This window comes from Xyrauchen texanus, chromosome 13, assembly GCF_025860055.1.
Source record: "Xyrauchen texanus isolate HMW12.3.18 chromosome 13, RBS_HiC_50CHRs, whole genome shotgun sequence".
Lineage (NCBI taxonomy): Eukaryota > Metazoa > Chordata > Actinopteri > Cypriniformes > Catostomidae > Xyrauchen > Xyrauchen texanus.
In genome coordinates, this window is record NC_068288.1 from 17511369 (window position 1) to 17534144 (window position 22776).

The following is a 22776-nucleotide window of genomic DNA, read 5'->3' on the forward strand; positions in this document are numbered from 1 at the left end:
CTGTAGTATAATCTGTCATGGAGAGTGTTGTGTGCGTGCTTGTGTGAGAGAGAAATGATCTTGGTATGTATGACAGCAAATATTTTTCACTAAAATATTTACTTATACAGTATGTCTAATTTGTATTGTAATTAATATTTTTAGCATAAATGGACATTTCTGAAATCATATTTAAATACAGGGAACATATTTAAGAACAGAGCTAGATTACAAAACAATTCCAGTGGGTCAGACATTTACATACACTAAGTTAACTGCCTTTAAGCAGCTTGGAATATTCCAGAAAATTATATTAAGCTTTTAGGCAATTAGCCAGTTAGCTTCTGATAGGCTGATAGGAGTCAATCGGAGGTGTACCTTTGGATGCATTTTAAGGCCTACCTTCAAACTCAGTGCCTCTATGCTTGACACCATGGGAAAATCAAAAGAAATCAGAAAAATAATTGTGGACCTCCACAAGTCTGGTTCACTCTTGGGAGCAATTTCCAAATACCTGAAGGTACCAAGTTCATCTCTACAGACAATATTACGCAAGTATAAACACCACAGGACCACACAGCCATCATACTGCTCTAGAAGGAGACGCATTCTGTCTCCTAGAGTTGAACATAGTTTGGTGCGAAAAGTGCAAAACAATCCCAGAACAACAGCAAAGGACCTTGTGAAGATGCTGGAGGAAACGGGTAGACAAGTATCTATATCCACAGTAAAATGAGTCTATATCGACATAACCTGAAAGGCTGCTCAGCAAGGAAGAAGCCACTTCTCCAAAATTGCCATAAAAAAAGCCAGACTACAGTTTCCAAGTGCACATGGGGACAAAGCTCTTACTTTTTGGAGAAATGTCCTCTGGTCTGATGAAACAAAAATTTAACAGTTTGGCCATAATAACCATTGTTATGTTTGGAGGAAAAAGGGTGAAGCTTGCAATCTGAAAAACACCATCCCAACCATGAAGCATGGGGTGGAAGCATCATATTGTGGCAGTGCTTTGTTGCAGGAGGGACTGGTGCACAAAATAGGTGGCATCATCAAGGAAGGAAAATTATATGGATATATTGAAGCAACATCTCAAGACATCATCCAAATTGACAATGACCTCCAAAGTTGTGGCAACATGGCTTAAGGACAACTAAGTCAAGGTACTGGAGTGGCCATCACAAAGCCCTGACCTCAATCCGATAGGACATTTGTGGGCAGAACTGAAAAAGCATGTGCAAGCAAGGAGGCCTACAAACCTGACTCATTTACACAAGTTCTGTCAAAATTCCAGCAACTTATTATAAGAAGTTTGTGGAAGGCTACACAAAACATTTGACCCAAGTTAAACTATTTAAAGACAATGCTACCAAATACTAACAAAGTGTATGTAAACTTCTGACCCACTGGGAATGGGATGAAATAAATTAATAATTCTCTCTACTATTATTCTAACATTTACATTTTTTTCCAATAAAGTAGTGATGTTAACTCTCCTAAGACAGGGAATGTTTTCTATGATTAAATGTCAGGAATTGTGAAAAACTGAGTTTAAATGCATTTGGCTAAGGCGTATGCAAACTTGTGACTTCAACTGTATACTGTATGTTATGTATACATATAGGCTATTTTAGTAGATGGGCAAGAATGCTAACATGTAAAATGCAGGAAGTCAGTAAAAAGCGTAAGAAAGTATTGCATCTTTAAAAAGTTACTGTAAAAGAAACCAACATATAATTTTTCAGCAGTTCACTTTTATTCTACCCATTTGAGACAGTTCTTTGGAAACACTCTGCGGCAGTTTCAGTTGTCTGAGAGAAACCACATCCAGCCTCCTGTATAACTGCTGGAAATGAGTGCACACTTTTGCTATCATTTAAAAATGAAGAAATTAGTTTCATTTTGATAGTATTGTAGCTAAAAGGAATATTAAGCAAGTTAAGCTCAATCAACAGAATTGTGTGGCTTAATGTTCATTTCCACAAAAAAATAATTTCAACTCGTCCCTCATTTATAAAAAAAAAAGTTTCCAGTATTACAACTTCGCAACTTGACAGTGAAATCCTGTATAACTTTACACGGACAAGGTCAGTAAGTGATTTTATGGTACTAAAACCATGTTAACACATATAAACTGTGTATTTTAGGGTTTATGGACTGCCACTTTCACTTCTGCTTTTTTGTGGCAATAACTTTTATTGAACCAAGAACATTCCTTTAAACTGATCGCAAAAAAAAAATTTAATAAAAGATGATATTTTGTGATTCTGCCGAAAGTAAACAGACACAGATGAAGGAAGGAGGCCAAGCCATGATTTAGGGTACAGGAAGTAGTCTGTGTCAGGGATGCATTAGTGCATAATTCTGAACACATCTGAGAAAAGCTACATTCTGTTCCTCAAGACCAGTCATAAGCTTATTGAAATTTGTAACAGACCACATGGGGGGGGGGGGTCTTCTTCCTGTAGGGATTTACATTTATTTTCTTATCTTAGTTACACACACAGATAAAGACATTGGTCCTTAGAGATTTGACAACATAATTTCTGGCCAGTCACTGCTCTTTTCACAAAAGCAACATTATCCTAAATTTCCAGATTGTTAGAATGGATTATTTGTTATTCTACAATTATATTATTTGTGTTGTTTTCCTCCCAGGAAGTTATCAGAGAGCAGATAAAGGTTTATCACTATCCAGTGGCAAAATAGATAAACACCAGAGTCAAAGAAAGACAAAAAGACAGAGAGAGGAGTTAGAAAGTGTAGATCAGAGGCCGACTGGCCACCGGAAGAACCGGGACTGTTCCCAGTGGGCCGGCCAGAAACGGGGCCGCAATATGACGAGGGGGGCCGTTGATAAGCTGAAGAAGGGGACAGTGAAACATTACCACAATCCTGCCATACCCACCCCCCCCTCCACAAATTTTCTCTAGGGCCACATTTTTTTGTAGACTCTCAGGAAGTAGTAAGTGCTGTGCAAGATTAGACAATGTAAGATATTGAGAGGGATGTTTACAGCATATGGAAATTATTTTACAGCTTATTCGATATGGAGGCAGCGAAGATGACTCATTCCTAAAGCTTTTGGAGTTTTAGCTCAGAGATGGGACAAGACTGCAGCTCAGTCTTGTTTGTTTAAAGCTTGAGTGTTGCATTTAATGACTTTACTGTCCCCCTGGTGTCTTTCTGTCCAAAACAACTGAAAGCCATTTAGTTTGAGGGTTATATGTGGTTATCGTATAACTGTCACCATCACACAAAATGGTTTCAATGATTCGATGAAGTCATAAACCAAGGTCAGAATTTAATATTGCTTAATAGAAGCATTTGAGTTTGATCTTTTGTGTGTGAAAATATGTAAGGCTTGTGATTCACACTCACTCAGTATTACTAAAGATTGGGCATATATTGACATATTTCAATGTAAATTATCTGGTAGCATGCACTTCCTAAATGTTACCCAAAGCTTAGTGCTGTTTGCTTTTTCATCAGCTCATTTCTTCACTCTAGAGACTGAGTTTGAACAAGTTCTGCACCATAGATAAACTTTGAGGGTTTGTGGTTAAAGCTGCAAAGTAATTTGTTTAAATTTGTGTGTTATTCTAGTGAGTTATAAACCACTGAAGCTTTCCCATCTGCAGAGCTACAATCATCACTTTATGTATTCAGCAACTTGATTTACAGCTAAAAACTGGACACTTTTGCCCAAAGCAAAAGAGTTCAAAACAGAAAAGGAACATTGGGACAGTTTGTTCTTTTGTTTAAAGGCTGTTTCTCTAAGGTGTAGTAAAAAACAGTGTATTGTAGCCATGTATGACATTGCAATGTTCCTGCCAAGTAGGCAGTAGGGATGTAACTGTTACAATATACCTCGGTTTTAAAATTGATTTTTATTATACCCGTTGAAATTTTCTCATTGACAGTATTGATGAAGATAAAGAACTTTTCTAAAATCCTAATCAGTTTATTTAAGGCAGAATCTGTAACATTTACACATCATCATATAAAATTGGCTAGATCAAATAAATCTTTAAATTGTGCCTTCCTCATGTTGCATTTGACTGTCACTCAATGAGCGCTGCACATCAAGAGTACATCAGAAGTCCAGCACGAGCGCAACATATACAGACATGTCCGGGCGAGCCTGAACCTTTATTTCCACTGGCTGTTGTAAAAGACCCACGAAGCACAATCAATATTGATGGCTACCCAGTCTGAAAAGTTTGATGCAAACATTATCGGCTCAGGCGGAAAGCACTTCAAACCTTAAGCCGTGAGCTCCATCCCACAGGATTTGCGGAGATGAATGTATGTGGAAATACTTTACACGGGATAATAAATTATAGCCTGTTTCATAAAAACACAAGATTCAATGTCATTTTACATAATTTGTAATGACTAGTTAGGCTAACGTTAAGTTTATGCTTTGTCACATTCTCAAATGCAGCAAACAGATTTAAAACCTCTTTCAACATTACGATGTGCCAACTGTTCTTTTGCCAAGTGCAGCGCAACAGCAGGCCAATGTGTTTGATAATACTAATAATATGTTTTATTTGTAAAACATTGTACTAAATAGGGTTTACAAAATGCATGGCTTTTGGTGTTCAGGAAATTGACATTTAACAATATTGTAACACGCACAAGAAGAGACAGTCACAATGTCGGGGTAAAACTGCTTTAATGGCAGAAAGGCAAAAGTACAAAGGGGCAAATCCAAAAAAGCGTAGTCAAGGGGGGCGTAAGGTCGAAGCCGGGAGATCAGAATATAACAAAGACAAACACGAGAGTAGTAGAAACAGGGGAAAGCTAGCGAAACCCTAGAGCTGGCAAAGCGAAGGGGTAACTAAACAATAACCAACAAGTGTGGGGAGAAAGGGCAGAGTGTATATAGAGGAAGTGAACCGTGCAGGTGAAACTAATATTCTGGTGATTGGGAGCGAGCGTGAGAGCTAGAGGGGGCGGGGTGAACTTGAGGATCAGAGTTCGTTACAGTACTCCCCCCTCTGCTACGGACGGCTCCGGACGGCCGCGCTCGGTTGCGAGGAGCGCGACCTCTGGGAAGTGGTGCGGGACGATCGGGATGCTGGCGATGGTAATCCAGCTTGAGGGCTTGGTCCAAGACATCCCTGGACCGTACCCACGACTGTTCCTCAGGTCCGTAGCCCTCCCAGTCTACCAGATACTGCAACTCGCCACCCTGACGTCGGGAGTCTAACAAGGCCCGGACCGTATAGGCAGGCTGACCTCCGACATCGAGTGGTGGAGGGGGTGTTTGGGATGCCGTGGGCGGGAACATGGGGCTATAGAACACGGGCTTGAGAAGGGAAACATGAAACACAGGACAAATTTTGTAGCGGGGTGGCAAAAGCAATTTATAGGTGACTGGGTTAACTCTCTGAACAATCTTAAAAGGGCCGACATACATTGGGCTCAGCTTCTTGGACGGGAGAAGGAGACGGATGTCTCGGGTCGATAGCCATACTCGCTGGCCCGGATGGAATATGGGGGCAGGTCGGCGTCGGCGGTCTGCCTTAGACTTCTGGGTCTGGGTGGAGCGTTGTATACGGTCATGGGTGGCTCTCCAGACCTGGGCACACCTCTGGGCCCAGGCATCCACTGCCGGAACGTCACTGGGATAGGCCTCCCAAGGGAAAAGGGGTGGTTGATAGCCCAGGACGCATTGGAATAGGTTGAGGCGAGTCGAAGAGCTGACCAGGCTGTTTTGGGCGTATTCGGCCCAGGGAAGGTAGGTGTGCCAGTTGCCTTGGTTCTGGGCACAGTAGGCCCTCAGGTATTTACCAATCTCTTGGTTGAGATGCTCAGTCTGGCCATTGGTCTGGGGGTGGTATCCCGAGGAGAAGTTGAGTTGAATACCCAGTCTGTCGCTGAAGGCTCGCCAGAAGCGAGAAGTGAATTGGGTACCTCGATCTGAAGTAATCTCCTCGGGAATGCCGAAGTTCCTAAAGACGTGGTTGATCATGAGGTCAGCCAGTTGGGTAGCGTTGGGTAGTCCGGGTAGGGGAATCAAGCGGCACATCTTGGAAATGTGGGACTACGGTCGATCGGGTATAGGCAACGGTTGGAGGAGCCCTGCGGGAAGGTGACGAGGAGTTCTGGACTGGGTACAGACTGGACACGAGAAGACATAGTCATGGACGTCGTCCTTGAGCGAGGGCTACCAAAATCTCCTTGCGAGTAGCTCGGTAGAACGGGTGATACCCGGGTGGCCAGAACAAAGGGAAGTGTGGACCCACTGCATCAGCTGAGGGCGAATAATGGTGGGTACGTACATCTTGTTGGGGGGGGTTTGAGGAGGCGCGGGCTCATTGCCTTGAGCCTGCAGGATGGCCTCCGTCAATTCCCACCTAACGGGTGCTACGACACACGACGTGGGGAGAATAGTCTCCGGCCCCGGAGGTTCAGAGCCATAGCTGAAGAGACGAGAGAGGGTGTCAGCCTTGATGTTCTGGGAGCCAGGGCGAAAAGTAACAGAGAAATTAAAACGAGTGAAGAACATGGCCCACCTGGCTTGTCTGGGGTTCAACCTCTTGGCCGAGCGAAGGTACTCCAGGTTTTTATGGTCGGTGAAGACGACGAAAGGGAACTTAGAACCCTCCAACCAATGGCGCCATTCCTCAAGGGCAAGCTTAATGGCCAGTAACTCTCTATTCCCGACGTCGTAGTTTTGTTCGGGGGAGGATAGTTTATGGGAGTAGAAAGCGCAAGGGTACAGCTTAGCGGGAGTCCCGTGTGGTTGAGAGAGTACTGCTCCCACATCCACCTCTACCATGAACGGGAGAGTGGAATCGGGGTGTTGGAGAACAGGGAAAGTAGTAAAGGCGTCCTTTAGAGCCTGGAAGGCCTGTTGAGCGGGTGCGCTCCATGTGAGGGACTTTGGGTTGCCTCGTGTCAGAGAAGTGAGAGGTGTGGCGATCTTACCGAAGTCTCTGATAAAGCGCCTGTAGTAGTTGGCGAAACCCAGAAACCGTTGGAGCTCCTTGAGCGTCCTAGGTTCCGGCCAGGACAGGACTGCAGCAACCTTGTCGGTCTCCATCTCCATGGTTCCTGCAGACAGGACATAGCCCAGAAAGGAGACGGAGGAACGGTGAAAGGCACACTTCTCTGCCTTAACGAATAGGTCATGCTCTCTCAGTCGCTGTAACACCCTCGAGATGTGATTGGTGTGTTCTGAGAGCGTGGAGGAGTAAATTAAAAGGTCGTCTATGTAGATGACGAGGAAGAGGTCCAGCACCGTGGACCGTGGGGGAGTTGGCGAGGCCGTACGGCATCACCAAGTATTGGTAGTGCCCCCTGGTGGTGATGAACGCAGTCTTCCACTCGTCCCCCTTGCGAATGCGTACGAGGTTGTACGCGCTCCTGAGGTCAAGCTTTGTGAAGATCTTGGCCTTACTGACCTGCTCGAGGGCCGGCTGGATGAGAGGCAAGGGATAGGTGAACTTCACCGGTGCCTTATTTAAGGCACGGTAATCGATGCAGGGGCGAAGCCCGCCATCCTTCTTGTCCACGAAAAAGAAGCCAGATGCTACTGGGGAGGTGGATCGTCGAATTATGCCAAGACTGAGCGCCTCGTCAATGTAGTCCTCCATAGCTTTGGTTTCAGGCAGCGTTAAGGGGTACACTCTGCTCTTAGGGAGTGGGGACCCCGGAAGGAGATCGATGGCGCAGTCCACACTACGATGTGGAGGGAGACTAACCTGGGTCTTCTCGAACACATCAGCGTAGGAAGAATACTCAGGGGGAATGGAGACCGGAGATTTCACTTCGGGGCTCTCTACGGAGGTGGAGAACACCGGAAGGGAAATACAGTGAGACAGACAGTGGTCAGTCCAGCGCAACAGCTCCCCTGTGAGCCAGAAAATGTGGGGGTCGTGAAGCGATAACCAGGGGTGACCCAAAACCACTGGGTCCCTGGGTGACTGAACAATAAAAAACTGAATGAGTTCCGTGTGGAATAAGCCCACTTGGAGGGACAATGGCATGGTTCTGAAGGAGATGAAACCCAATCCGAGGGGTGCCCCATCCAAATAATTCACTTTGAGAGGTGGCACGACCGGACTGAGTGGGATACCTAGTCTCTGGACCAAGCCATCGTCCAAAAAATTCCCAGCTGCCCCGGAATCCACTAGGGCTGGGGTAGAAAAGGAGGCATGGTTAAAAATCAACATCACAGGGAGGCAGACCTGCTTCTGGGTAATGCGGAGTATGACAGACGTTCTAACCTGGTTCCTGGAGAGAGAAGGCTGGGGACAGACCGGGCAGGAGGCCATACGATGACCTGGCTTGCCACAGTACAGACAGAAGTTCTGTGACTAGCGTCTAGTGCGCTCCGCAGGGGTTAATGGGGTGCGCCCAAGCTGCATGGGTTCGGAACCGGACGGGTTTTCGAGAGGTGGGGTTTTGGTCAAGTCAGAGCCCACTGAGTGACCTCGGACGACTACGGGACTGCGAAAAGCACGATCGCGCAGGAGGTTATCCACCGTGATGGAAAGCTGAATATAATTTTCCAGCGGCTCCATCTGTAGCTGGCTGTTCAAACCCAGGCGGTAGACAGATAACAGAGTGGGGTCGCTCCACCCTCTACCCGCGGCAAGGGTGCGAAAATCTAGTGCATAGTCGGAGGCAGTGCGTGACGCCTGTTTAAGAAACACGAGGTGACTGCCCACATCTCTACCAGCTGCTGGGTGATCAAAAACCACCGCAATCTGGTGGCAAAACTGATCGTATGACGCAAGAATGGGGCTATCAGCCGTCCATAATGCGGTGGCCCATTGCCGTGCTTTGCCAGTGAGAAGTGAGATTAAAAAATGAATTCTCTCATTGTCAGTGCGTAAAAGGGGGTGATACTTCATGTATATGCTGCATTGCATTAAAAACCTCTGGCAAGCGTCCGAAGAGCCATCAAACCTCTCGGGGGGTTGAAAACTCGCGGCGCTCGGGAACACGCTGGGTGTATCAACGGGTTCAGGGACAGACACAGGTGGAGCAGGTGTAAACTGATCAGAAATAGCACGTACCGTCAGTAGTATCTCCTGTATCTGCTGCCCCTGGGCTGTGAGCGCTTGGTCATGTCTCCCAACCGTAGATCCTTGGGCAGAAAGTGCCGCACAAATCCGCTCTAGTGAGCTTTGCAGGTTCTCTGTGGAATCCATTGTGACTATCTTCTGTGAGGTTGGTTATTCTGTAACACGCACAAGAAGAGACAGTCACAATGTCGGGGTAAAACTGCTTTAATGGCAGAAAGGCAAAAGTACAAAGGGGCAAATCCAGAGAAGCGTAGTCAAGGGGGGCGTAAGGTCGAAGCCGGGAAATCAGTATATAACTGTGGCAGCGGGGGCGTGGTCAAGCGGTAAGGGCGCTTACACCTGAGCTAAATTATGCCTAACACCTGTCTCTAATTCCAGTGAGCACGAGGAGAGCGGCATAAAAACAGACACAGAGCCTCCAGTGGGGGAGAGCACCGACAAGCCAACTCAGTGTGCTTGTATTATATTATATTGTATTGTGTTGTAGTGTATTGTTATAAGGAAGATGGCAATTTAAGCCTTACCTTTGGTTGAAGACTCGTTTCATGTCCTCCTTCCCGTAAGGGTTGTTACACTGGTGCCGAAACCCGGGAATTAAAAAAAATTAAAAATTCCAAGCATGGAGAAAGGTCACTCCATAGAGTCCTCCCAGCTGGTGGAGGTCCTCCAGTCCCTCGCGACGCTACATCAAAGCCACCAGCAATCCCTGCTTGAGCTCCGGCAGGACCAAGATCGGCGGTTTTTTGAAGTCATGCGGGCTCAGGCAGAGGACCGGCACGCCATCCGGAGCCTCCTCAGCCAGGACACCGCGTCGGCCACAACCGCGACCCCGGACACCCGCGCTACGCTGCCCCCGCCCACGTTACAGAAGATGGGGGCAGCAGATGATCCTGAGGCCTTCCTCGATTTGTTTGAGCGCACGGCAGAAATCTGGGGCTGGCCGCTCAAACAGTGGGCAGCCGCCTAATCCCCCTCCTGTCCAGGGAAGCTCAACTTGCGGCACAACAACTGCCGGCGACGAACATCCTGGCCCATCCAGATCTGAAGAAAGCCATTCGGCAACGGGTCGGTCGGAGCCCGGAAGAGAATCGTCAGCTCTTCCGCGGCATGAAGATAGAAATGTCCGATCGGCCGTTTGCGTTTGCGCAACGGCTCTGGGACACCTGTTGGAGTAGGCTGCTCGCGGGGTACCGCGACATCGAGGGAGTGATCGACCAGGTGGTACTGGAGCAATTCGTCCAACGGCTGCCCCGGAAGACGGCGGAGTGGGTCCAGTGCCACCGCCCGGCGTCGCTGGAGGAGGCTGTTCGTCTGGCGGAGGACCATTTGGCGGTGATCCTGAGGGCGGACGAGCCCTCTTCTTCTCTCTCCCCTTCCCCTGTGTCTGCATCCCCCTCCTCCCCCTCCCCTGTGTTCTCTCGCTCTGTTCTCTCCCCAGGGCCCGTTCCTGCCCCGCGCAGGCGTGGAGTGTATGTGCGAGCAGCTTCCCGGCCTTGGGAGAATGTTCCTTCCCCGTCCTTCAGCCGCTCTCCTCCTCAGGTGGGGGTGTCCGCCAGCACAAGTGCGGGCGTAACGCCTGGGCCGGCCTGTTGGAGGTGCGGGGACCCGGACCACTTCCGGGATCAATGTCCGCTGATGGAGGTGGGGATGATGGTGCGGGTCTCCGACGTCCCACAGGCTGCCCCTGATCGGGCTGGAGCATACCGGATTCCGGTAAGGATCAGGGGGGGTATTTACCAAGCTTTGCTGGATACCGGCTGCAATCAGACCACCATCCACCAACGCTTTGTTCAGCTCGGGGCTTTGGGTTTAGCTAAACTGGTGAGGGTGAGGTGTGTGCATGGGGATGTTCACAAGTATCCCATGGTGACTTTGGCGATTAAATTCAGGGGAAGAAACCATAGTGTGGAGGCAGCGGTTAGTTCCCGCCTCACTCATCCGCTAATCTTGGGTACTGATTGGCCTAATTTTAGAGACATTTTGGAGGGTATTTGCACGGATGAGTCCTGCATAAAGAGGTGTGCGGTGTGCGATGCTTTGGCAGGGGAGGCGGAGCCGGGGCCGTCCTCAGCTGCTCTGAATGACGAGGGAAGGGGCGAGGTGGCCACCCCTCCTCTCAGGGAATTCCCTGGGGGGGACTTCCCTCTAGAGCAGTCACGGGACGAAACCCTTAAACATGCTCTTGACCAAGTGAGAGTAATCGATGGTCAACAGCTCCGGCCGGGCATCGCCATTTCATACCCGTATTTTGCCATGATTAAAGATCGGCTATATAGAGTGACGCAGGACGCTCAAACAAAGGAGGAAGTGACACAATTATTGATTCCACGGAGCCGCCGGGAAATGGTTTTCCAGGCGGCTCACTATAATCCTATGGCCGGTCACCTAGGGGAACGAAAAACACTTCTCCGTCTAATAGCCCGTTTCTATTGGCCGGGCATTGGCGGTGACGTCCGCAGGTGGTGTGCAGCGTGCCGTGAATGTCAGCTGGTAAACCCACCGGCCACCCCAAAAGCGCCATTGCGCCCTCTACCATTGATCGAGGTCCCCTTCGAAAGAATTGGTATTGAAGGGTGAGGGTCAAAATCCCTTGGCTCTTCAGATATATCAATACATATATATCCTTTTATATCAATATCTATCTGTATTCAGTTGCTTAACTTCTTTAATAAAGTGATGAATTAACTATATGCATGATCACATAATCAATTCTATTTTCTTATGCATAATTGAAATATACTTTGAATCATATGTGTGTTGAATGTTAATTAGTCTCTTTTAGGAACATTCCAGAGTCTCTCTGTCCTGCACGTCGGCTGAAGGTCTTTTGGGGGATAAGCTTATTTGTGACGCTCTCCAGCCTCTCAGGGGAGGGGGTCAGGGGGAATGCGTTAAACATGTGTTCCAAATGTATTCTGTGTTTGATTGTTACCTTTCCATGACTAATTATATGGTTTAAAGTCCTATGTAATAACACCTGAATAGTAGAAGTGTGATTTTCTCTTATTATTTCTTTAGGGAAGAAATGTATGTTATTTCAACCCTCTCCTCTGCCCGAGGAGTGAATATTTGATCTCTCTGTTTTGGTTCAAATGGCCTGATAATGTGTGCTCTGGCTCTCTTGTGCCCAGAGAAGAACTGTCGTTCGTCAGTGTTTTGTGTGTGCGTTTGACCTTCTACCCAGTTTTTGAACCCAGGGATGCACACCAGGCCGACTCGAAGATGCCCCGCGACCATCTGCGAGGTCACTTCAGATGTAAATCTCGGGCTCGGACGACAAGTGCACCGATTAATGTTGATAGGCCGCATAGCTGTCTATATGTTGTGACTGTATGTTCTTTTAGCCAATCAGGAGTAAAATAATGGAATGTACGTCCTTGAAAATGGTATAATTGATGTAAGATTTTGTGTAAGGTACGAGTTGGCTTTCGATCTCCTCGTGAGACTTTGCCGCTGGCTCTACCAATTTCACTGCAGACTATACTTCAGTAAATTTTTGACTCTTTTAATTGAACTTCTCGACTCCTGGTTTTCTTTTTCCATATCTGGTCCGGGCCATAACTGTTATACCCCTAACAGTATGGACCTCGTCGGGCCATTAGAACGGTCAGCACGCGGACATCGCTTCGTGTTAGTCCTAGTGGATTACGCGACGTGATATCCGGAAGCAGTGCCTCTGAGCAACATCTCCGCACGTAGTGTTGCAGGGGCACTCTTCAAGATAATCTCCCGGGTGGGGATTCCGAAAGAAATCCTCACCGATCAAGGCACGACTTTCATGTCACGAACACTCCGCAAACTTTACGAGCTCTTGGGCATTAAGTCGATTCGCACTAGCGTTTACCATCCCCAGACAGATGGCCTAGTGGAACGATTTAATAAAACGCTCAAGAACATGATTCGTAAATTTGTACATGATGATGCTAGAAATTGGGATAAGTGGTTAGACCCCCTGTTGTTCGCAGTACGGGAGGTCCCACAAGCCTCCACAGGGTTCTCCCCGTTTGAGCTGCTGTACGGGCGACGCCCACGCGGGTCCTTGACGTCATCCGCGAAGCTTGGGAGGAGGGACCTTCAAATAGCAAAAATGAAATTCAGTTCGTTCTCGATCTTAGAGCAAAACTCCACACACTGGGGCGACTAACACAGGAGAATTTGCTCCATGCTCAAGAATGCCAACGCCGGCTGTATGACAGGGGTGCTCGGCTACGGGAATTTGCACTGGGAGATAAGGTACTCGTATTACTCCCGACATCGAGCTCTAAATTACTCGCCAAGTGGCAAGGGCCCTTTGAGGTCACACGACGAGTAGGGGATCTCGATTATGAAGTTAAACGTACCGATAGAGGGGGCGCACGCCAAATATAATCACCTCAACCTCCTGAAATTGTGGAGAGAAGAGGCGGCCTCTGTGACGTTGGCCACGGTAGTTCCGGAGAGGGCGGAGCTCGGACCGGAGGTAAACAAAGCCCGCAATCTTAATATCCCGGTTGCTTGTGGAGACCACCTCTCACCGCGTCAACTCGCAGAGGTTTCCGATTTACAAAAGGAATTTGCAGATGTGTTTCATCATACAGCACCACATCATACAGCACCACATCGAGACCGAGCCGGGTGTGGTGGTGCGTTGCCGCCCCTATCGTTTACCCGAACATAAAAAGAAAATAGTTTGGGAGGAATTAGATGCGATGCTTGATATGGGCGTAATAGAGGAATCCCACAGTGATTGGTCCAGCCCGGTTGTTCTTGTTCCTAAGAGTGATGGGTCTGTTCGATTCTGTGTGGATTACAGAAAAGTCAACGCGGTATCTAAATTTGACGCGTACCCAATGCCCCGTGTTGATGAACTGCTCGATCGGTTAGGTACTGCTCGATTTTATTCAACCTTGGATCTAACAAAGGGTTATTGGCAGATCCCCTTGACACCAATGTCCTGTGAGAAAACAGCCTTCACGACGCCGTTTGGATTACACCAATTTGTGACGCTTCCTTTCAGTTTGTTTGGGGCACCAGCCACGTTTCAGCGACTCATGGATTGGATCCTCAGACCTCACACCGCTTACACATGCAACATCTGAGGGCCGTCCTGAGATCGCTGCGACGGGCGGGGCTCACAGCAAACCCTAAGAAGTGCGCGATTGGGCATGTGGAGGTACGGTATCTGGGGTTCCACTTGGGTCATGGCCAGGTGCATCCCCAAATTGATAAGACCGCGGCGGTTGCGACTTGCCCTAGACCTAAGACCAAAAAGGGGGTGAGGCAGTTCCTGGGGCTGGCTGGCTATTATAGAAGGTTTGTGCCTAATTATTCGGACGTCACCAGCCCGCTGACTGACCTCACTAAAAAGAGGGCTCCAGATCCGGTTCAATGGTCGGAGCAGTGCCAACAGGCGTTTATGCAGATTAAAGCCGCACTTTGTGGGGGGCCGCTTCTTCATGCACCTGACTTCTCTCTCCCTTTTATTTTGCAGACGGGCCATTATAACTGTTATACCCCTAACAGTTTGGTGGAGGATTTGGCGGGCAATCACTCCGTGGTGACATCTCTGGCAAATCAGCAAACAAGGTAGGAAGCTTTTATTAATTGTTAGGGCTGTCTGACTGGAAGAGATTTTGAAGGGGAGCGGGAGAGCTTCACTCCGACGAGGCGAGTGAAGAGTAATTTAATTATACTATTGAAAGTATAAGAAGTCGCTGAGAGAGCTGTTAAGGGTTAAAACAGCAAACAGCGCAAGTGAAGCGTGCTCTGTGGGGGGCCCAGGTGGGCATTGGTGTAGCACCACCCCGGCAGAGTGCGCCCTGGACGGGAGGTCCAGTGGCACCATAAACCTGCTCAATCTCTTCCACCTCAGATAGGGGTACCCGAGCTTAGTGAATCAGGCAGTTAGGGATTCAGATATTAGGTATAAAATAAAATAAAATACAATAGGGATTGTTTTGCCAGGGATGCATCAGGAGCGGTCCCAAGTAAATAAATAAATTATGACCGAATTGGTATGGATCAGTATATGTGACCAGGATGTTTGTGAAGAATACTTTGTGGTGTATTGTGTAGAAATCCAGTATTGTTGCTGCTATAGTTAATTTATCCGAGTAAAATATTTGCTGCTAAAATCTTTTCGGTAGTGATTTTCAACTGTGACCAAGAAAAATGACTGATAAAGGGAATTTTCTGAGTAGTTCTGACCAAAACGAGGAGGGCACATGCTGTAAACAGCTCTGCTCTGACGAGCTCAAATCAAAATGTGCACAGCTCATTAAGAAAATGGTCAGTCAGGGGTTTGATTCTGATTGGAACATCATGCAGCAGATTGACTGGCTGCAGAACAAAAAAGACGCTGATAGGGCCAAATATCTATCCGTGTTTGCCTATTCATGGATTTGTAAACTGGGTGGTATACCTTTAAGCCATGAAAAGGCAATCCAAATATGATGGACGGATGGTCTAGTTTGATTGCCCAGCGTGATAGAGTGGCAAAAATTATTGGGCAGGAAGTCGGCTGTGATCTGTGTAGTTTGAGTAAGGGTTTTGAGGCTGTTTGTGAGAAGGCAGAAAATGCTGTGAAAAATGAGATAGTTCCCAGTGCTCCCTTGGCCCCCACCTGGTCTTCTCAGACTGCTCAGGCAGCTGCTGCTTTCAGCGCTGCTGATCAGACTGATAATCAGAATGATGGGCCATATGCTGAGGCGCGCGGATTGTTGAATATGGCTGTTTCGCGCCCCCCACCTTATGACATTTCGGAGATTCCTGCCGTGCAAGCAAAGCAGATTAAGCAAAAACTGGGGGTCGGAAATCTTAACTTGTCCCCCAGAGAAATGTCTAAACCCATTGAGACGGCATTCGCCGCCCCAATCCGACATCAGGCTTGGGGTGGATTGAATACTGAGATGGGTGCTGGCTGGGAGGATGGTCAATGGGTCAGACTCACAGCGGCTGAGAAAAACAGTTTGCTTGCAGTGTTGGAACCTTTTAAGTTGTATAACCCAAACAAAATTCTATGGGACAGGCTAGAGGCCGTTGCTAGGCAACAGAATCTGGGGATGGCAGATATACAGTCTTTGGTTGAGGGTTTGGTTCCCACCAGCAAATTAAGGGTGGTTCAGATTGCTCCTTTACACCCCAGAGTCCCCACAGATTGGCCTGAGTTTTGTGAAGCTTACTCAGATTACAAGTTACGCGTGCAAGATATTTTGGGTCGGGGGTCTTTTCCCTGGACCAGTGTGACACAGATTAAACAGAGGGCTGGCTGAAAACCCCTTAGAATACATTGAGCGCTTAGATAGCCTATGAAACGTACTGTGCTGCAAACAACAACGCAGAAGATCTTGATTCTGCCATAGTGATAGAATCCGCTACAGGCGGATTGAATAAACAATACTCAGGCATGTTGTTGAACAGTGCCATTGACATCAGATATTGGGAGGATTTGCTTCGTTGGTGCTCTGTAAGCTGGAGCCGTTTGCAAACACGTGATGATGATGTTAATGTGGGTAAAGTATCTGCTGTATCAGTTGAAGTGGAAATGAGTCCCGCAATAACATAACCTGCTATAATTGTGACGAGAGGTCATACCTCTAGAGATTGTACCAAGCCTGTTGCCAGATGCAGAAACTGTAACAGAGAGGGCCACATTGCTAGACATTGTCGTAGTGGTAAACCACAAATGTATATCATAAATCTGTTCCTATCCCTCTAACCATTTCTAACTCTGAAAAAGTCTATTGGACTGAATTTTGGGTAGGGAGAAATACTGTAGGGACTCTAATCGGTGTTGACATTCTGAAAGAACTCGAAGCTGATGTTTTGCTTTCTCAAGATAAGCTAGTGCTTGGCTGCAATGAAACAATTCAGCTTATCTCAGAGTGGCCCCCACCATGAGCAGAGATGTGCAGTGGCTGAACCTGCTATTCTAACTGAAACTCGCCCTGAGTGGAAGTTTATAATTTCCAAATTTCCTGATGTATGGGCAAAAGATAAATATGATTGTGGTTTAGCACAGATTCAGCCACTGAGCATCCCAGGTCCTTTGCATGAAGCCAGAAGACAATATCCTTTGAAAAATTAGGCTTGAGATGGAGCTGACACTGTTGTAGATGAACTATGCAAACGGGGGATTGTGATTCCCTGTTCCTCTCCCACTAACTCTCCCATGTGGCCTGTCAAAAAGCCGGATGGGAGCTGGCGTTTGACCAAAGTGAACTTGAAGAAAGCACAGCTAGCACTGCCTGAAGTGACTTATTTGGGGCAAATTGTGGGTGTGCACGGCAGACGCATCACTCCTGAACGAGTTAAAGCTATCATTGAACTTCCAAAACCAAACACGGTTACTGGTCTAAGGCAAGTAATGGGTCTTTTGAATTACTGCCGCCAGTATGTTTCTGAAATTGTTAACAAACACTCGTTTAGGCTCTATCTCTAATCAAAGACGAGCTAAATGGGAGGCCACTCTCTTGAGTAAAAATGTGGATATAAATATTGACATTGAAACTGCTATCAACCCTGCCTCCTTACTTCCAGAAGAAGGAACTGCACACAACTGTGCCCGACTGATCGAGACGGACAGCCAGAGCCCTCTTCAATCTGAACCACTTTCTGATGCCATGAAGTTGTTCGTGGATGGTTCCAGCTTTCATGAACAGGAAAACGCTTCACTGGCTGGGCTGTTGTAAATGAACATGGTGAAACTGTTGACTGTGGTTCTCTTTCAGGAGGAGGGGCTCAAGTGGCCGAGCTGGTCGCATTGACACGAGCATTGCAGTATGGCCAGGGGAAACGAGTCAATGTTTACACCGACAGCCGTTATGCATATGGTGCTGTTCATGACTTCGGCCCTGTGTGGAGACGCAGAGGATTTCTAACCACTGCCGGTCTGTCGATCTCTCATCAACAGCAGGTAAAAGAACTTATGAATGCCTGTGATCTTCCTGCAACAGGAGCAGTTATCAAAGTCACTGGACATGCAACGGACAATTCTCCTGAGGCCACAGGAAACCGAGCTGCTGACACAGCTGCCAGAGAGGCTGCAACACGGACTGAGACTTGCGTGAGTGTTATGGCTCTTGCTCCTCAGGAGAGTGAGACCCCCAGAGACCTCTTTAAACTCTATGATGAGGATGACCCTGAAGAGATAGAACAAAATTAGGAGCTCAGAAAAATGCAGAAGGACTGTGGAAATTTAATGAGCGTTTTGTTTGTCCTGTTTCTGCTAGAACTGAACTAATGTCTTTGTATCATGGTTTGGAACATGCAGGTCCTGAAAAACTACATGCAATGATTTCCAAAACCTGGTGGTGGCCCCGACTGAGGGCTTCTTGCAATGATTTTGCAAGAGATGTCTAGTATGCCTTAAGGTTAATTCTTCTTCTAAGCTGAAAATTCCCTTAGGACATGCCCCTCGACCTCAAGGGCGTGGACACACCTCCAAATTGATTTCATAGGTCCACTGCCCCCTAGTGGAGGTTTTACATACATTCTAATGATTGTTGATCTGTTTTCCAGATGGGTTGAGGCATTTCCACTGAGAAACTGCACCGCAGATGCAACCGCCAAGATTATGTTGAATGAAGTTTTCCCAAGATGGGGTTTGCCCTTACAAATTGATTCAGATCAGGGTACACATTTTACTGGGAAGGTGATGAAAAATGTCATGAAATTGATGGGGGTGAGGCAACACTTTCACATTCCATTTAGGCCCCAATCTAGCGGATCTATTGAACGCACTAATCGTACGCTTAAAACTTCATTGAGAAAGAGATTGTTGGAGTGGGGGAAAGGGTGGCATGCGGCTGTCACAGCGATTTTGTTGAGAGCCAGCCCTAACAAGACTACACAGCTCAGCCCTTTTGAGGTAATGACAGGTCGCTACATGCGGCTGCCCTGGGATGCCCCCTTGCAACATGAGGGACCATCTGGGCCTTTGAAAGACGCTTTACAAAATTATCTGAAAGCTTTGGATGACAGTCTGCGAGACACACGGGTTAGTGTTAGCACACGACAAGCAGATCGAGATAATGTTGAGCAAAAAGACATGCCTGCTTTGCCTGAAATAGGTGACAATGTAATGTTACAGCGGAGATAGTTTCCCCTTAGGTCCGAAATTTGATGGGCCTTATCAGGTGGTATTGACCACTAACACCTCTGTTCTACTGGACAGGGGGTTTTGGGTACCGTATGGAGACATTGGTCACAGATGAAACCACTTGAAAAGTGTAACAACTTACTACCTCGGATCATTAAATGTCTGTCGTGTATGTTAAAATTCTAGAATTCTAGAACAAATGTTTTATCATTACAGATGGCTGAATCCGACGACATACTGAAGCTGCTAATTCTTCAAGAAGAAGTGCGTAGTGAGAGACGACTGAAAGTGAAACGAGCTTTCATCCTATTGGTACTTCCGCCTCGTTGGTATTTTTAATTCTGATCGCTTTATCATTTTTGATGTGGATTCAAATTTCAATTTGGACAGGGAGATTCCATGCGTTTTCAACTCATTGGGATTGTGAGGAGATCGATAACCGTCCATCATGGGTACAATACCCATGTCTAAATTCAACTGAGGGTCTAAATTTAATTCCGACCATGTACCAAAAGGTAAATGATCGTTGTTATCGCCTGGACGGAAATGAGACAGTGACCTATTGGCTTGGTCACTCCCCAAATTATCCCGATACTACCCTCATTATGCAAAAAGGTCGGTGGATGAGGAGTGGAGGCATTGACCTGTTTGAAGGAGATTTCAGTTCAATGAGCTGGATCCCTGACCACATAGCTCGTGAAAACATGAGTGCATGCTCTATACGAATGGATATGGTTAATCGATATTTGTTAAAATCTAGAAAAGGTGAGAGTAGAGCAGAACGAAGGAGGCGTCAGGTAGCAGATGTGAATGACTCCCACATGATATTAGGTGGAAAAGCAGTGAAACTTCCGTTATACCCAAGTGCTCCTGATCCTCGCCACATCATGTCATACTATCTTCCCAAAGCTAAGAATGAACTTGGTTACAACAAAGTCATTAAAGATGTAGCCCAAAGCTATATATACAGCAATATTGTGATTAGAGAAGAACCGGGGTCTGATGAGTATCAAACAGCAATAAATGATAAGGATTTGATGAGATGGGGAGTGTTAGTCCCAACGAAATGCCACATGATCCAATGGGACACTAATAGGGCTTACGGTGTAGTCTGTGATAGGTTAGGACGGATAGATAAAACTGACAAGGACAAGTTCGATCTGAATGGCAGTAAAAATGGTTTGCCTGCTATTAATGCTTTGTCCCTCTCTTGGCCCAGGTACACTAGATTCGATGACCCTTGGAAGGAGACTGCACATGTTGAGCATTGTTTAGGTAAAGAAATTCAACAGTGGTTTGTTAAGATGTTTCCTCCTGGAGATGTTGATAAATGTAGAGAAATTTCTGAGAAGCTCACCGGTGTGAAGATGATGGAGATACCCTGGGAGGTGTGTAATGCTTCTTTTGTTAAGTCAGGTTACACTTGGGCTAGTTTTTCTGATGTGTTGCACCACTATGAGTTTGCTAGGAACCTTGCTAACAAAACTGTTTTCAACATGGATCACTTGCATGATTACCTTGAAGATAAATGTTGTAATCCTACATCGATGGCTTATAATGTGACAGCATGGATGCATTTGCAAGTGTTTAAACTGAATATTGAAATGATGTACACTTCGAGCAAAGACTAGTCTGGTACCTTTAAAGTATGAGGAGCTGTTGTGGGACAATTATAAATCATTTCAGGTGAGGATGTGGCCTCAGTTGTCCGATGTAGCTATTGGAGATGAGTGGTTTGACAGGGCAAAACAATTTAGACAATTTCTGAGTCCAATTCCTTCAGTACAGGAAATCAGAGATCTAGAGTCTAAGACTCCATCAGAGGACTGTGCTAAACACAGGTTGACACACCCCATGGGTCCTGCATGGCGTCCAGTTGATAAGAGTAAGAAGGCTAACGAAGCAGAGCTGTCTCTTTGTGTTGCAGAGTTGAAGCAGAAGACTGAATATTTTCCTCGGTTGAAGGCAAAACAGCTCGGCAGAAATTTATCACTGCATTTCTGGAACAGATAAAAACTAATGATCCATTTGCAGGTTATGAGTATTTGAATTCTGTATGGCTTAAATCTAAGGGCACTCCATGGTATACTGATTCGAACCTCCGTCTGCTATAGCCGTAGCATTGGTTTTGGCTTTTTCGGTAGGAGCAATATTTACTGACATGACGGAAACAGTGGAGGAATATGTGGAGGAAGCTTGGGAGGAGTTTGTGGCTAGCGTCAGAGGATTTGGTCATGGGAGCTGTTAAATATGTGTTATATGCTTTTGGAGCTCTTTTGGGAGTGGGTGTCCTCTGTCTGTGTGTGTGGATGTGTGTTCATTTCTGTTTTTCTTATGTATGCAGGTCTGCTTGCAGTAACTTGAACCCTTCCGAGGAGGAGAACCGACTGAGAAAACTGACGACACGCTTGGAAGAGAAACTTAAGAAGGATAACATCCATGCCCTGTTGTGAGTGGAAGGTGGGAGAGCCTTCGCGTGGGGACTGGGAATTTTTAGTATCCAGCATGTCCACAATGAGGCTGAAGAGACAAGTGTGACCCGTCAGGGAAGCATGCGTTACCACTCCACCTTCCGTAGTGACCTCACTTGGTAGACCAGGCGTGGCGGTATTGGACCCCACATTGGTCTAAAACGGGGACTGAAGGGTGAGGGTCAAAATCCCTTGGCTCTTCAGATATATCAATACATATATATATATATATATATATATATATATATATATATATCCTTTTATATCAATATCTATCTGTATTCAGTTGCTTAACTTCTCTAATAAAGTGATGAATTAACTATATGCATGATCACATAATCAATTCTATTTTCTTATGCATAATTGAAATATACTTTGAATCATATGTGTGTTGAATGTTAATTAGTCTCTTTTAGGAACATTCCAGAGTCTCTCTGTCCTGCACGTCGGCTGAAGGTCTTTTGGGGGATAAGCTTATTTGTGACGCTCTCCAGCCTTTCAGGGGAGGGGGTCAGGGGGAATGCGTTAAACATGTGTTCCAAATGTATTCTGTGTTTGATTGTTACATTTCCATGACTAATTATATGGTTTAAAGTCCTATGTAATAACACCTGAATAGTAGAAGTGTGATTTTCTCTTATTATTTCTTTAGGGAAGAAATGTATGTTATTTCAACCCTCTCCTCTGCCCGAGGAGTGAATATTTGATCTCTCTGTTTTGGTTCAAATGGCCTGATAATGTGTGCTCTGGCTCTCTTGTGCCCAGAGAAGAACTGTCGTTCGTCAGTGTTTTGTGTGTGCGTTTGACCTTCTACCCAGTTTTTGAACCCAGGGATGCACACCAGGCCGACTCGAAGACGCCCGCGACCATCTGCGAGGTCACTTCAGATGTAAATCTCGGGCTCGGACGACAAGTGCGCTGATTAATGTTGATAGGCCGCATAGCTGTCTATATGTTGTGACTGTATGTTCTTTTAGCCAATCAGGAGTAAAATAATGGAATGTACGTCCTTGCAAATGGTATAATTGATGTAAGATTTTGTGTAAGGTACGAGTTGGCTTTCGATCTCCTCGTGAGACTTTGCCGCTGGCTCTACCAATTTCACTGCAGACTATACTTCAGTAAATTTTTGACTCTTTTAATTGAACTTCTCGACTCCTGGTTTTCTTTTTCCATATCTGGTCCGGGCCATAACTGTTAT

At 46.5% G+C, this 22776-nt stretch overlaps 1 protein-coding gene and 1 long non-coding RNA gene across 4 annotated transcripts in view; one reads left to right on the forward strand and one right to left on the reverse strand.

The window, feature by feature from the left end:
* Positions 1 to 22776, reverse strand: part of septin9b (septin 9b) — a 113061-nt gene that overhangs the window by 45710 nt on the left and 44575 nt on the right. The gene's annotated exons all lie outside the window — the stretch shown is intronic.
* Positions 17 to 21581, forward strand: LOC127653859 (uncharacterized). Of its 2 annotated transcripts, none has more exons than XR_007971871.1 (4): positions 17 to 63; positions 14497 to 14591; positions 19321 to 19416; positions 21449 to 21581. It is a non-coding gene; the product is annotated as an uncharacterized LOC127653859 (long non-coding RNA). The 2 variants fall into 2 exon arrangements; XR_007971872.1 differs by lacking the exon at positions 21449 to 21581 and adding an exon at positions 20324 to 20607.